The sequence below is a fragment of the Trichechus manatus genome, unplaced genomic scaffold (assembly GCF_000243295.1).
Source record: "Trichechus manatus latirostris isolate Lorelei unplaced genomic scaffold, TriManLat1.0 scaffold00003, whole genome shotgun sequence".
Classification (NCBI taxonomy): Eukaryota; Metazoa; Chordata; class Mammalia; order Sirenia; family Trichechidae; genus Trichechus; species Trichechus manatus.
This window is the reverse complement of record NW_004443939.1, coordinates 28716099-28731475: the sequence shown is the minus strand read 5'-3', so window position 1 is coordinate 28731475 and position 15377 is coordinate 28716099.

Below are 15377 nucleotides of genomic sequence, written 5' to 3'. Positions count from 1 at the left end.
GATTTGTAGCACTAACTCCTGCCTGAATTTCCAGCCCTCTAGTCTGCATAACAATTTTGAACTTGCCAGCTTCCACTCTTGCATGAGCCAATTCCTTATAACAAATCTCTACATAGATATCATATCATATCATATATATCATATCATATCATATTATATATAAACTTCCTATTGCTTCAATGATTTTGAGGATGACGCAGGACCAGGCAGTGTTTCGTTCTGTTGTACGTAGGGTCATTTTGGGTTGGAATTGACTCGATGGCACTTAACAACAACCTAACATTGGTTCTGTTTGTCTGGAGAAGCCAGATTCATAGAGGAGTAAAGAAAACGCTAAAGGAAATAGGAGAAACATCTATATGAAGCAGTCATCACCCTTAGGGCTGAGGCAGAGTAGCCAGAGAAGAAACAAATTTAAAAGAGGGCGGCCCTACTGACCCTAGGTTTCTTATTGGAGAGGATGTGATTATTGCATACCGGATGGGGAAGAAGTTCACTGAAGTGCCAAGGCCAAGGCTGAAAAACAGAGAACTACCTTTGGGTTGCCAGCTAGACTCGCTGCGAAGCTGCCTGCTGGGGCACTGGTGAGACCCATGGGGCACCAATAAGACATACTGGGAAGACATCCACTGGGTTGCCAACAAAAACTTGTAAGGACAAATGCCACTGAGTGTCCTGTATACCACTGGCTGCCACATTGCAAGAGCAAGAAGGAAAAAAGCACACTGGAACCTGGAAGAGATGCCTCTTTTTCCTGCAATGTCCTTGAAGTGTCCCCTACTGACAAAGTTTAGCCTTGTCCAGTTGGCAAAACCAAAACCCATTGCCATCCAGTCAATTCTGACTCATAGCTCATAGCGAGCCTATAGGACAGAGTAGAACTGCCCCGTCGAGTTTCCAAGGAGTGCCTGGTGGGTTTGAACTGCCGATCTTTTTGGTTAGCAGCCGTAGCACTTAACCACTATGCCACCAGGGTTTCCCCAGTTGGCAAAGGATATGTTAATAGAGACCATCTCCCATATTCCAAAACAGAGCAAAGAACTATGGATTTATAGCTGAGAGGCAATTAACTGATAACTGGCATGGGACTTATACTTTGGTAGACTATAATTCCCTCCCTGACTCCTGTAGGCCTCTGAGTTTATAGCTAATAATCCAAGGCATCAGTAACATACGTAGTATGAATTTCAGGTCACAAAAGGAGGACTTTTAGGGATTGGGAACTGTCAGAGACTCCACTGGCCAACATATAGAGTGACCATTACTGCTGACATGCAGAACTGTATCTAAGATAAGGCAAACATAGAATGGGAAACACAAATCCTCTAGATATGTACCTAAAATATGTTGTATTTTGAGATAGCAAATGTGAAAAGAAATTATATTAAAATGAGATATGATTTCATGATCAAATTATAACTGTATGTCAGCTACAGAGATTACCACCTTTTTTTGATATAATACTTGGATACATTTCCAAGAATCTTTTTTAATGGGGTTTTAGTATTTGTTTTAAAAGTTGTTTTTAATACCTTAATCGAAAATATTTGTTTCATCTTAATTTTAATTTGTTACTCTACCAACTGCTCACAGTCTTATCAAACACTCCCTGGCACTGGACTCATTTGAAGGTAAGTGATTTTGATAATGCTTTCCTTTTCCTTGAACTCTTTGGATGAAAGGAGATACTAATTAAAATTAGTATTTTAAAATAATAACTCTTTTTGGAGTTGCTTTTGACTTTTAAGAAAATGAAGAAGGCTTGGAACTTTTGCCTCTGGCTTCAAACCACTGTTTGTAGGCTTTTGAAGCTAGGCAACCAATAACCTTGTTTCTTCTCTGTATTCAGAAAAGTGAACTGGATTGACTTTCAATAGATATCAACGTGTGCCTGTGCCTCTAGAGGAACTTGTGGGTACTGATAACAGCTTGGCAAGACATCTGTTACTTGTACAAGAGCAAGTCAAAATAACACCCAGCTATCATACTTCTATAAAGTAAATTAGAATCCCCAGGAGTTTAACCAAGATGCTTAACTCACAGCTAGAGTCAATACTGACTGTGGACTGCCTTTGAGATTTGTCACAAATGCAAGGAGAGTTTTACCCAACTAGAGATATCAGTTACACAGATTTCTGTCCAAGAGTTAGATAAAATTATTTACTTCTTTTATGCTCCCTAAGTTGTGTTGACGGAAATGAATAACCACTAGATCACCTTCTTCTGAGGACAATATTATTTAATATAGTTTTTCGTTCATGTGTATGTACATGTTTTTAAGTGTGTGTGTATACTAATAATACTATAAGGAATGACTTTTCCTGAGTATAGCAATACCAACTTTGAAAAGGTGAAAAAGATTTTTTATTAAGAATTTTAAATATCTAGAAGAATTTTTAATTCCTTTCAATTTAAGTGTATGCTTAAAATATGTAATTGCAGTTTCCTTTCATGAAAGAAAGCATGTATAATGAGGGCGTTATCTCTTTTAAAGAAAAACAATTCATTTAGCTCTAAGAAATATACTCTGCAATATTCTTTACTTGCTATTGGAAACTTAGTATTTTTTAAGAACAGAAACAGGAACATAAAAATATAACTAAACTCCAAAAGCCCTGGCAACAGCATGACTGGACCGATTGTATAACCTTCCTTGATCTCCCATAAATAAAGAATCACATCTGCAAACCTTAGAGGTGAGAGCTGCAAGGCTTAAATTTTAAGAACATTCAATTTAATGAAAATTCTGTGAAAAAACCAAGGTAGTGTTAGGAGTTGTTGGGTGACTTGGCTTTCTTTTACACTCAGGTACAGGAGTTGTGAATTCTTGCCAACAGGTAAAGAGCACCTGTCAGGTTTTTATTTAGTTAAAACATTCTAACCATTATTTAACTCATTTATCTAAATATATTGGAGGGTCTCTGGGGTTGCATAAGACATTTTTAATACTATTGTCAAGTAAACCGTGTCGATGGAAATTGTGTTCGAAGAAAGCTGCCGTGTAGTATCCCTCGGCCTCTTTAATGTTGTCGTTTTTCTTTTTTTTTTTTTTTTTTTTGAGGCTTTGTAAAGCTTCCTTTGTATCAATGGACTACTTGCATTAGCCTATAGAGATAATGTTTGGCTTGCATCTCTTCTTCAACAACAACAACAAAAAAGCCTGAATCAAATTTTGGATGCTCTTATACATTAGGGTCATGTACTCAGATCAGGAAAAGAATATTATCATTTTGCACTTAGTTGGAATTTTGGAAATTATTGAAGAGAGAAAGAGAAATACATCAAACGATGATATGCTTCTTTTTATTTATTTATTACTTATTTTTCTTTTTACTTTCTCTAAATTATTTTACATGAAATTTTCTCTATATTATCATAAAATTCAACAGACATAAAAGATGAGCCAAAAGGGTTAAAATTTCGATATCGGATATCCATTTTATTTTATAACCCAGCTGTGAAACTACTAAATTTAAACTCATATTTGGAAAATATGGCAAAAGGGAACATATTTTTTATGTCAGTATTTATAGATGCCCAGTAAATATTCAAATTCTTTTCAACTGTAACTGCTACTTAATGAGTCTTGTTTAAAATACTAAAAAAAAAAGCTTAACAAATACTAGTATAAAATGAAAGTCATTGTACATTATTTAGCATGGGAAATGAAGTTAAATTTATTTATGATTTTTAATTGAAATATTTATTTCTTTTAGCAACTGTTATAAAGCGTGGTGTGTCAAAATCCTGAAAGAAAGATTGCATGTTCCTCAAGCTTCCATGTATTTATGATTCTTAGTTGTATAACCTAAAAGGAGACTCTCTATAATAAATGAGACTGAATAAAAATGGTCAGCAGTTAGATTTAAAAGACCACTATGAACTTGACTATGAAAAACAAATATTTAACAATTTTGCTTTCTGAGGAACACTCAGCTTGCCGTCTTGGTGGCTTTTCTGTTTGAATACCAGTTAGGGATTGAGCTGTGTGCTTATTGGTTGTTAGGGAATATATATTCCCCAGCAGATTTGTGCAATTGTATATTTCCTACATTTTGGAGTATGTTCGACCCTCATGGAATTGAGTTATTACTTGGAATGATCTAATAGAACGTAATCCCCAGAATGTTTTCTTTTAATAACCTGTAATACAGTATCTGTGGGCAATGGTAGTTCAGTAGTTAAATCCTTGCCTTCCATGCAGGACACTTGAGTTTATTTTCCAGCCAATAACCTCATGTACAGCCATCACCCATCTGTCAGTGTGAGCTTGCATGTTGCTATGATGCAGAAGAGGCTTCAGCAGAGCTTCCAGACTAAGACAAACCAGGAAGAAAGACCTGGTTATGAACATCTGAAAATCAGCCAGTGAAAACCTCATGCTTTACAGAAGTCCAATCCTCAATCATGGAAATGATGCAGGACGGAGCAACATTTCCTTCTGTTGTGCATGATGTTGCCGTGAGTTGGGTGCTGACTCGATGGTAACTAACAGCAACAACAACAAATTAGTATCTAAACTGCGATGAATACTCACAAATGGTACAGAAAATAGACATATCAAAACACGTGTTCCACATTCTTAATGTTCTTCATTGATATATCTTGGGTTCTTAAGAAGCAAATGTTTTTAGATGGAGTGATTGTCTACACATTTTGCTCCTCTAAACTTCATAGATTTTTCTTCTGCATCAGAATGATAACACTCTTCAGTAACCTCTCCAAGAATTTCACAATACGTGTTGTTAGTACCTTGTGTATTGAGACAAACATTGAGAGCTAGGTAGTAAATCTGTAGCAGTGTGCTAAATTTTCTTTTGGCCTCTCCGCACCTTTCTGCTTCCTTCTCTGCTCCCCCATAAGGAGCCTTGGTAGTACAGTTGTTAAGTGCTTGGTTGCTAACCTAAATGTTGGTAATTTGAACTCAACAGCCGCTCCACAAGAGAAAGATGTGGCAGTCTGTTTCCGTAAAGATTATAGCCTTGGAAATCAGATGGGGCAGTTCTACTCTGTCCTATAGGGTTGCTATGAGTTGAAATTGACTCAGTGGCAATGGGTTTCGTTTGTTTTGGTTAGGTATGCTCTCCCATACATCTTAAAGCTAGCAACCAGCAGTTTACATTTCTCAGGTTCCCTTGCTATCAGAGTTCTATTTTAGGTTCACCAGTGAGAGGCACATGAGTGATATTTGAAAGGCAGAGGGGCATAAAAAGCCATTTTTGTCCCAACAGTAGAGGGCAGGCAGGCAGGCAGAAAGGCTGTGGCAGATGACTTTGTGCAGTTTCACAAGAGATTTTCTCATTTCTTTCAGCGAATCATCCTCTTCAGTTTTTCAGGTTGCTGAGATCATTGGTGAAGTTTCTGCGTGATTATTGTAGTATCTAATTTTCTGAATTTTAAAAGTATTTTCCATCATCTTTGCTTTTCCAACCATTCCAGCAGTTTTCTTAACTCCTATTCCTTCCAATATGAAATATCTGGGAGGGTTCCTGTTTTTCTGACAAAACTCTGACTATTGTAGTATCTAATTTTCTGAATTTTAAAAGTATTTTCCATAGTTTTTGCTTTTCCAACCATTCCAGCAGTTTTATTAACTCTTATTCCTTCCAACATGAAATACGTGGGAGGGTTCCTGTTTTTCTGACAAAACTCTGACTGAACCAATTGCTTCCTTCTAAAAATAATCCTTTAGTTACTAGATACTCTGGAATATATGTAGTAACAAACTACAGTTCAGGTTCAGGAACACTCAGGATACAGTCCTTCCATTGGGACATCCTCTTCCCAGCTGTGCTCACAGGCAGACCTCTCCCTGGCCCTCTGCCTCTGCCCAAAGGCACTCAGCTTTCTTGTTCCATGGCCTGGGAAGCCAACTGCGTGATCTCTCCTGCCAGTCTCTCCTGCCACTGCTTCTATGCCGTGGGCTTCCTGCCAGCTTCAGGTGTATAGCTTGCTTTCTGTCTCCTGAGTCCAGGAGCTTCTCAGCTCAGGGATCCTGGGTCCAAAGGACACGGTCTCTGCTCCTGGCTGTTCTTCCTTCATGGTGGTGGAATCCTCTCTTTCTTGCCTCTAGGGTGGCTCATTTCAAGCCCAGAGGGATGGCAAAACTGACCAGTCCCTTTGGTGGGCTACAATTACCCTATCTGCACAGTCCTGCCCAATCACCTGGGTTGGAGTTATAAGACCATGGCGAGAAAGGGCACACAAAAGCCATCCATCGCACTACAGCTATCAATAGCAAGCGTGTTCTTTTATTTCAATGCTTTTGTTTCCACCATTTCTTCAGCTGAAATATTCTCCCTATTATCTCCATTTATCAAAATTAATTCTGATGACATATCTGAAAGGATACCTGTACTGTTATTTTCCTATACCTTTCTATACCTTTCTCATTTCATTCTGCTATAATCTTACCTTCATATTCCTATCAAAATGCATGGAGCATAGTTAGTGCTCAATAGTTTCATTGACAGAATATAAATAAATAAATAAAGCAAACAGACTAGATAGACTCAAAACCAACTCTAAGAAAATGCTTCCAAATGCTGGATACATTATTATGTCTTAGGCTGGGTTTTCTAGAGAAGCAAAACCAGGAAAGTGTGTAAATATCTATATAAAGAGATTCATATCAAGGAAATGGTTCATGCACATGTGATTGTAGGGGCTGGAATGGCCCACATCCACAGGTCAGGCTGCAGGTGTCTCATGATTCACATAGCTGTAGCAGCTGGTGAACCCAAGATAGGCAGGCCAGACAGCAGGGCTCTTGCTCACAGTCTACGAAGGCCAAGGAATCCACAGATAAGCAGGCAAGACTGCAGGTAAGCTGCTAGCTCAAGTCCCAAGAACTGCAGGACAGATAAACAGGAGCCAGCTGCAGGATCCAGAGTGACCAAAAGACCTCGAGCCTTGCCAGAGAGTCCACTTATAGTCAATGTAGGCCATACCCCAAAGCAAACTGTGTTTCATCTGATTGGCTACTCACAGCAGATCTCATCATGAAGGTGATCACATTATATCAAAACTCATCATGGATGTAATCACATCATCATATGACTACCAAACTACATCATAACTGCAAAACTACTGAGAATCATGGCCCAGCCAAGCTGACACACAACCTTCATGATCACAATCCACCCCTTGTCAACTTGGCACCTGTACACATCTCCTTAAACCATACATAATCTCAGAATAAAGACAATTACAAAGTCATATTTGCACTTAACATGATACAACTAACACACATACAACCAAAAATGCACTAGCCCTATTTACATCTTATAAGTGAAGAAAACAAAGATATTTGATGCACACATACAAGGCAGAAATACTCATAACAATTACATTCCTTGTTTCTGCAACTTGTCACGTGGTCATAACTGGTATTTAGAACTACCTTCTTCCAGCACCCATCTAGTATTCTCTTTGCCCTCAGCAAGCACCTCAGCTGCTTGTGGTTCTTTGCCTGGTGGGGTGACCCAAACCTTCATTCTTGAAGGGCCTGCACAATTAGTAATCATGTCAGAATCGGGTTGCTATAATTTTCCACTGACTTTAATCATAGGGCATGGTAGTAAAGGATCTCCTGCATTCCAGACATACTCTTCTTTACCTCCATTATGTAATATCAGTCTGATTTCCTCTTGGTAATCAGGATCAATCACAACAGCCAATATGGTAACTCCCTTCTTTTCCTGTTGATCCAGAGGCATAAAGAGTCCATATTGGTCGGGAGGCATATTTAACTTCCAGTTCAATGGAATCACAGATGTGTCTCCAGATAGGGGCATTCCTCCCTTTGGAACTAAGATCTCTAGACCTGCAGTGAGTCCCTTGATCCAAGGCTATGCTGTGTGGAATATCATGACAGTGGATAAGGCATTCTGTAAGTCCATGGAAGATAGTTTTGACAGAAGTATTGCATGCAGGGAAGGCAAATCCATATCCAGAGTGTCTATTCCAGTAAGAACAAAGCACTGCCCTTTCCATGATGGAATCAGTCCAATGTAATCACAAGCCAAATAGGCGAGCTGAATGGGGATGTGGTGGGAATCTCCACTCCTGTATCCTTTAAGTCCTTGATGGTGGCCATAATCTGTGCAATCCCTCCAGAAATGAGGTACTGCTTTTGATTTACTATTTTCCCAGGAAGGGGCAGTTCTAATGGCTTCCACTTGGCTTTTCCTACCATAAGAGCCCTTACTCCATTTGTCAGGGATCCATTGTGGGGGTTCTGTCAGTTGCTGAGTATATCTATTCCAATTATGCATTCTGGAACTGGGGAAATCACTACAGGATGGGTTCGAGGACCCACTGGACCTACTATAAGATGGACCTAAGCCAAGACTCCATTAATAACCTGACCTCCATATGCCCCGACTCTGTCGGGCCTCAGCGATGTTTTGGGTGTCCTGGAATTAGTGTCAGTTCAAAGCCAGTATCCAGTAATCCCTAAAAAGTCTGATTATTTCCTTTTCCCTGATGAACAGTAACTCTTGTAAAAGGCCGTAGATCCCTTTGGGAAAGGCTGAGAGTGTATTGGAGTCCTTACTCAAGGGAAGTCAGTCTCCCCTTCATTTAAGGGGTTGTGGATCTTTTAATTTGCTCAAGTCTAGGAGTTGATTTAGGGGCTATGACTCTCTATTCTAGTGATTTGAATTAGGCTACTGTTCACTTGACCTATAAATCATCCAATTGTGCAGATCAAGTACATATTTAGTAGATTTCCTATCTATTTCACTCCTGGGAACACCATGACTAAGTAGCCAACCCCGTAAGTCCATATGAGTCAGACTATTCTGATTACTGCTTTGACTCTGCTGTCCACTATGGTAACCATGCCCACCTTGTCTTTGTTGATTGAGTGCCGCCACTTGGCCCCTACCACCACAGGGTCCAGTAAGCCCCAGTGTAGTTAGGTGCCTTAATTCAGTTAAGGCTATTCCTACTGTCAAATTTGACTTACATAAAAGAACAATCACAGCAGTGTTCAAGGATGCTGGGGCTCCCTTCACAAGTTTATTTCTGACCATTGTGGTAAAAGGTGTGTCTTCTGGGCACTCTATGTGTGGGTCTGTCAGTCTAACCTGATAAATCCACTCTAGCATGCCAATTTCCCTAAGCCTTTGGATACCTTCTTCTACAGTATACCAAGGCAGGTCTGGTGCTTCAACTTGATTTAGTGTAGGCCACTGCTTAATCCATGCTTCAGCAATCCAACCAAATAAACTATCAGATCCTTTCCTAACTTCTCGAGCTGAAACATTGAAAGAAAAATCTGTGCTTTGTGGGCCCATATCAATAAACTCAGATGGATCCATTTTATGTTCTTTGGACCATTATCCCACACCCTTAATAGCCATTCCCATACATATTCCGTAAGTTTCTGTTTGTACATATTAGAAAAGTCAAGCAGTTCTTTAGGAGTGTAGCGTACCTCCTCCTGGGTCACACTTTGTATTTCACCTTTTGGGCCTTACTGGGACTTAAGTGTAGTTATAGGTCTTGAAGCCAAAATAGGCAGTGGGAAAGTGTTTTGGGAACATTCAGCATTGTCTTGTAAAGCATCTGCCTCAGGCGATACCCCAGGCAATGTCTCAGACAAAATCTTTTTAGAGGCAGCTGGGCTAATCTCATTAGATGGGAGTGGAGGGACTAATGGTTTTACTGGGCAGGGTGGTTTAGCAGACAAACATGGAGTAATCTCTTAAAATGGAAGTGACAGGGCTCAGTCGGTGGGAGTGATTCAGCAGAATTTAGGGGCTCAATGACTCCAGCTTCCTGATTATCTGCCTGTTGTTCCCATCCCAAGTTTCAGGATCCCATTTCTTCCCAATCAATGCCCTCCCTTTAACTTCAAACACCTCTTAAGGATGACAGTTGAGTTGGCATTGTAATTCAGCCACTCTTACCATAAGATTCTAGGTTTGGTTTTTGGTAATATCTACTCTGTTGCTACAAGAAATAAGGCTTTGTTTCAAAGTACAAGTGGAAACTTTGAGGTCATTTATGCAGCACTTGAGCTTTGACTCTGAAACCCTGAGTGCATCTCTTTTTTTCACCAGTTTGTCTAGAGAAAGTAGGACCAACCAACCAGTTTCCTTATACTTCTCATTCTGACAAAATTGTAGAAAGGTATCACACATACAATCACCCAGAGCCTCGCCTTTCACCAACACCTGGTCTATTGGTGGAGATATTTTGCATATTTGTATTGCCACCTCACTCCATGAATTAGCAGTGCCCTCTTTACTACTGGACAACTCATCCTTACAGTTTTGTTTCCCTAGAACCATTCCTGGTACCAAGTGTCTTAGGCTGGGTTCTCTAGAGAAGCAAAACCAGTAAACTGTATAAATATATATATAGAGAGAGAAACTGATGTCAAGGAAATGGCTCACAAGGTTGTAGAGACAGGAACATGCCAAGTTCGTGGGTCAGGATAGAGGCTTCCCCTGATTTATGTAGCTGCAGGGGCTGGTGAACCCCAGATCAGCAGGTCAGAAAGCAGGGCTCTTGTTTACAGGCTGTGTAGTTCAACGAATTCCAAGATCAACAGGCAAGACCACAGGTAAGCTACTAGCTCAAGTCCCAAGAACCAGAAGTCAGACGAACAGGAATCAGCTGCAGGATCCACAGCAGGCAACAGCCAGAACATCTGCTTATATTCAGATGCAGGCCACATGCTCAAGGAAACTCCTTTTCAATTGACTGGCCACTCACAGTAGATTCCATCACGGGGGTGATCACAAATCAAATCTCAACAGGGAAAAAATCACAACATTATAAGACTACAAAACATTGAGAATTATGGCCCAGTCAAGTTGACACACAATCTTAAGCATCACATTAGCCATAATTTGTTATGGTCCACACAGTTGAATGCCTTTGCCTAGTCAATAAAACACAGGCAAAAATCTTTTTGGTATTCTCTGCTTTCAACCAGGATCCATCTGACATCAGCTATGATATCCCTGGTTCCATGTCTTCTTTTGAATCTGACTTGAATTTCTGGATATTCCCTGTTGATGCATTTCTGCAATCACTTTTGAATGATCTTCAGCAAAATTTTACTTGCGTATGATATTAATGATATTGTTCAATAACTTCCACATTTGGTGGGACCACCTTTCTTTGGAATAGGCATAAATATAGATTTCTTCCAGTCAGATGGCCAGGAAGCTGTCTTCCAAATTTCTTGGCATACACGAGTAAGCGCTTCCAGTGTTATATCCTTTTGTTGAAACATCTCAACTGGTATTCTGTCAACTCTTGGAGCCTTGTTTTTGCCAGTGTCTTCAATGCAGCTTGGACTTCTTCCTTCAGTACCATTGGTTCTTGATCATATGGTACCTCTTAAAATGATTGAACATAGACCAATTATTTTTGATTCAGTGACTCTGTATTCCTTTCATCTTCTTTTGATACTTCTTGTGTATGTCAGTATTTTGCCCATAGAATCCTTCAATATTGCAACTCGAGGCTTGAATTTTTTCTTCAGTTCTTTTATCCATAGGCCTATAAGAAAGACCAGTTAATATGGCTTTATTCAACTTTACACACCAACCACTAAGGTCAAAGATGAAGAAATTGAAGATTTTTACCAACTTCAGCAGTCTGAAATTGATAGAACATACAATTAGTGTCCATTGATATTTGCTGGTGATTAGAATGCTAAGGCTGGAAACAAAGAAGGATCAGTAGTTGGAAAATATGGCCTTGGTGATAGAAGTGATGCCTAATAGAATTTTGCAAGACTTCTTCATTGCTAATACGTTTTTAAACAACATAAATAGCAACTATACACGTGGACCTCACTGGATGGGATACACAGAATCAAATCGACTACATCTGTGGAAAGAGACAATGGAAAATCTCAATATCATCAATCAGAACAAGGCCAGGGGTCACTTTGGAACAGACAATCAATTGCTCATATGCAAGTTCAAGCTGACGCTGAAGAAAATTAGAACAAGTCCACGACAGCCAAAGTACAAACTTGAGTGTATCCCACCTGAATTTAGAGACCATCTCAAGAACAGATTTATGCGTTGAACACTAATGACCGAAGACCAAACGAGTTGTGGAATGACATCAAGGACATCATACGTGAAGAAAGCAAGAGGTCATTAAAAAGACAGCAAAGAAAGAAAAAGCCAAAATAGATGTCAGAAGAGACTCTGAAACTTGCTCTTTAATGTCAAGTAGCTAAAGCAAATGGAAGAAATAATGAAGTAAAGGAGCTGAACAGAAGATTTCAAAGGACAGCTGGAGAAGATAAAGTATTATAAACAAATGTGTAAAGATCTGGAGTTAGAAAACCAAAAGGGAAGAACACACTTGGCATTTCTCAAACTGAAAGAACTGAAGAAAACATTCAAGCCTCGAGTTGCAATATTGAAAGACTCTAAGAGGAAAATATCAAACGATGCAGGAAGCATTAAGAGAAGATGGGAGGAATACATAAAGTCACTATACCAAAAAGAATTGGTCAATGTTCAATCATTTCAGGAGGTAGCATACGATCAGGAACCAATGGTACGGAAGGAAGAAGTCCAAGCTCCACTGAAGGCGTTGGCAAAAAAACAAGGTTCCAGGAATTGACAGAATACAAATTGAGATGTTTCAACAAACAGATGCAGCACTAGAAGTGCTCACTTATTTATGCCTAGAAATTTGGAAGACAGCTACCTGACCAACCAATTGGAAGAGATCTATATTTATGCCTATTCCAAAGAAAGGTGATCCCATCGATTTCAGAAATTATCAAACAATATCACACCCAAGTAAAATTTTGCTGAGGATGATTCAAAAGTGGTTGCAGCAGTATGTCGACAGGGAACAGCCAGAAATTCAAGCCAGATCCAGAAGAGGACATGGAATGAGGAATATCATAGCTGATGTCAGATGAATCCTGGCTGAAAGCAGAGAAGACCAGAAAGATGTTTACCTGTCTTTTATTACTATGCAAAGGTACTCAATTGTGTGGGCAAAATACTGAGCGATGCAGGAAGCATCAAAAGAAGATGGAAGGAATACACAGTCACTGTACCAAAAATAATTGGTGCATATGTTATCAAGCAGGACCAGTCTCTAGAGAAGGACATCACGCTTGGTAAAGTGGAGGGTCAGGGGTGGAGAGGAAGACCCTCAATGAGATAGACTGACCCAGTGGCTGCAACAGTGGGCTTAAACATAACAAAGATCAGGAGGATGGCGCAGGACCAGGCAGGGTTTCATTCTGTTGTACATAGGGCTTCTATGAGTCTACACTGACTTGAGAGCAATTAACACAATAACAACAAGGAATACTTTGGAAATAAACTTACTTCTCCAGACATAAACAGCAGCAATTTTTTAGTAATTTTACTACCTGTTGAAAAATATTTTTTTATCAATTTCCCTAAAGGATGAGAATTAATAATAGTCGTGTTTCAATATGTGTACTGTTTAATGAGAAGCTAGTTTGTTCTGTAAACCTTCATCTAAAGTAAAATAAAAAAAAGAATAGTGAAAAAAAAGAAGAAAAATATTCCTGTTTCAAAGACAAAGAGATGAGTTACACACAATCTTCCTCAGGTGAAGCAGTTAATATCAAGTATTCTGATGTCTATTCCTTTATTGTATAGGACATAGCTATGCATTCTTTATGGTCTCTCTACCCCTCTTCTATTACCATATGTGTTTCCATTTTGCCTATGTAGGCAAACTTATTTATTGCTATAGTAATAATATGTGCAAGAAGAATAATTAACGAGTACTGAGAACTTACTCTATCAGAGCCATGGTGCTAATTTCCTTGTAAGCAACATCTCATTAAAAACTACTCACAGACTTCTGGCAAAATGGCACTCTAGGCAGAAGCACCGCGCTGTCCCTCCACAGCAAAGATCTGAAAAACTAAGCCCAACAGAGAAAACAACAATCCTGAAACCCTAAAACATCAAATGAAGAGATAAAGAACTCAGCCAAGCACCAAATGGAGTGAGAAAACTGACAGAGAATGGAGAGCGAGGAGAGATTCATGCAGAGGTCCCCTATCAGCTAACACAGGGCAGATCTGCCATCTTGGGCTCCTATTGGAGACCAGCAAACAGGGGGTACGAGAAAGCAGCTTCACGGAGCTTCCAGCGGGAGACAAAATAACCAGTAATTTGCAATATACGCTTTCCCAACCCCAACCTTCTTCACCCACACTCGGCCGCCTCTGCGTCCCACGGACACAATCTCTTGTCCGGGAAGCACTGGCTGCTTGGATTCCAACCACCCGAACGGGCCGGCTCTCTGAGTGCCATTTGTTGGCTGCTGGTGTTGCTTTTTTCCACTTCTTTTGATTTCTTCCTTACCTGTCACCACATCTCCCTCTTTTCTCTCAAATACCTGGCTCCATGCACCATCTTTGCTTCTTCCTGAGTGGCTGCAGAGCTCTGTACGAGTGTGGAGCTGCTTCCCAGTCTCGGCTGCCGCGCTGGTGGGATCCCGGGGATTTGGTTCATTTGTTTGTTTGTTTTCTTTTCCTTTTCTTGAGTTGGGAGCCCTTTCTGGTCAGGCAGTGCTGCATGGCTTGGAAACTACCCCCTTGGCTTACACAGATGTGCAGAGGGATCCCTGAGGGCATTTCTTTTTCTTTGGGTTTTTTTTTTTTTTTCCCGTTTTTTTCTGGTTTTGGGGGGGGCCTATCTTGTCCTTTTTTTTTTTCTTTAATTTCTTTTGTTTTATTTTCCCTCTGTTTCCCTTTTTATCTTTCTTCATTACTCAGTTTCTCGTCACTGTATATCTTCCTTCTCTTTCTGTTCCCTGAATACCTGGCGTTGTATACCTCTACACCTTCTAGACAGGCTGTACTGCAACCCCTGAGAACAACTTCCCCAGACCTCATAGCCTTACTGGTGGGATCCCTGGAAACTTTGCTGTTCTTTAATATTTCCGATTTTTATTTAGTTATCCTTTCTTTTCTTTTTTTCTCTTCCCCTTTTCGTTTTTCTCCATTTCATAGTCTCTCATCTCTCCACTCCAACAGCAAGCTCCCCTAGCACTGTCTTTTGTTTGTTTGTATGTTTTTGGCTCCTCTTCCTTTCTCCTCTCTCCCATATCCATCTTAGCTCCATACATAACAATCTCACCACTACATCCTGTCTACCTGCACCGTGCGCTTAACATCACACCACCAAGCAGCACTGGAAACTACACTGCACTGATTACCGACCCGCCCTGGTGGCTGTAGTAAGTGCCAAAAACAACCCATCCCAGTAACTCCTCTTCACTTAGACCTACCCTGCTGTACCATATCTGAGTCACTGACCCTGCCAACTGGAGAAGGAGGCAAAAAGTACTGTGCCCACAGATGAGCAAACAACAAAGAACACAAAGCC